The 1,339-nt window shown below is 40.1% G+C and overlaps 1 non-coding gene across 1 annotated transcript; it reads right to left on the bottom strand.

Annotated features, from left to right (window-relative positions):
* Positions 1 to 294: 294 nt before the first annotated feature.
* On the bottom strand, positions 295 to 402 carry LOC112768024 (small nucleolar RNA R71). Its single transcript, XR_003185464.1, has one exon. It is a non-coding gene; the product is annotated as a small nucleolar RNA R71 (small nucleolar RNA).
* Between the last annotated feature and the right edge of the window lie 937 nt (positions 403 to 1,339).

The following is a 1,339-nucleotide window of genomic DNA, read 5'->3' as shown; positions in this document are numbered from 1 at the left end:
TATGCTTGTAATAATATTTATATATATGTATGTATATATATATATATATATATATATATATGTATGTACTCTTTATGAGTTTCTGTAAGTTGTATGGCTGTACGTTGTATATCAAAAGTATTTTTGGGAGCGGTATTGCGGTTTAAAGTTTCAAACAGGCTCATATTTTAGTATTAATTAGTATAAGTGTCGTCGTAATATCCGAGCTATCAGAGTTGCACAGCCGGAAGCGTTGTCTTTGGTAGTCAGGGTGTTACATTCCTGGCCAAATTCTTTCCTCCTCAAAAGATGAGCAAGCTTAGAGTGGAAATCCAAACCTTTAGACAGAAGGAAGGAGAATCCCTCTATGAAGCTTGGGAAAGATATAAGCAACTGATCAAAAGGTGTCCTACTGACATGCTTCTAGAATGGAGCATCATATGTATATTCTATGATGGTCTGTCTGAGTTGTCAAAAAATGTCATTGGACCATTCTGTAGGAGGATCTCTTCACGTAAAAACCCCTGCAGAAGCTCAGGAACTCATTGAAATGGTTGCAAATAACCAGTTCATGTACACCTCAGAGAGGAATCCTGTGAACAATGGGACTCCTCAGAAGAAGAGAGTTCTTGAAATTGATACTCTGAATGCCATATTGGCTTAGAACAAAATATTGACTCAGCAAGTCAATATGATTTCTCAGAGTCTGAATGGATTGCAAGCTGCATCCAACAGTACTAAAGAAGCATCTTCTGAAGAAGAAGCTTATGATCCTGAGAACCCTGCAATGGCAGAGGTGAATTACATGGGAGAATCCTATGGAAACACCTATAATCCTTCATGGAGAAATCATCCAAATTTCTCATGGAAGGACCAACAGAAGCCTCAACAAGGCTTCAACAATAATGGTGGAAGAAATAGGTTTAGCAATAGCAAGCCTTTTCCATCATCTTTTCAGCAACAGACAGAGAATTCTGAACAGAGCCATTCTGGCTTGGTAACCATAGTCTCTGATCTATCTAAGACCACACTAAGTTTCATGAATGAAAAAGGTCCTCCATTAGAAATTTGGAGGCACAGGTCGGTCAGCTGAGTAAGAAGATTACTGAAATTCCTCCCAGTACTCTCCCAAGCAATACAGAAAAAAATCCCAAGAGACAGTGCAAGGCCATAACCTTACTTGGTGTGGCCGAATGCCCAGAGGAGGAGGAGGACGTGAACCCCAGTGAGGAAGACCTCTTGGGACGTCCTCTGGACAGAAAGGAGTTCCCCTTTGAGGAACCAAAGGAATCTAAGGCTCATATAGAGACCATAGAGATTCCATTAAACTTCCTTCTGCCATTCATGAGCTCTGATGAAT

Source organism: Arachis hypogaea, chromosome 17, assembly GCF_003086295.3.
Source record: "Arachis hypogaea cultivar Tifrunner chromosome 17, arahy.Tifrunner.gnm2.J5K5, whole genome shotgun sequence".
Classification (NCBI taxonomy): Eukaryota; Viridiplantae; Streptophyta; class Magnoliopsida; order Fabales; family Fabaceae; genus Arachis; species Arachis hypogaea.
The sequence above is the reverse complement of the archived record's forward strand: the minus strand, read 5'-3'. Positions and strand labels throughout refer to the sequence as shown.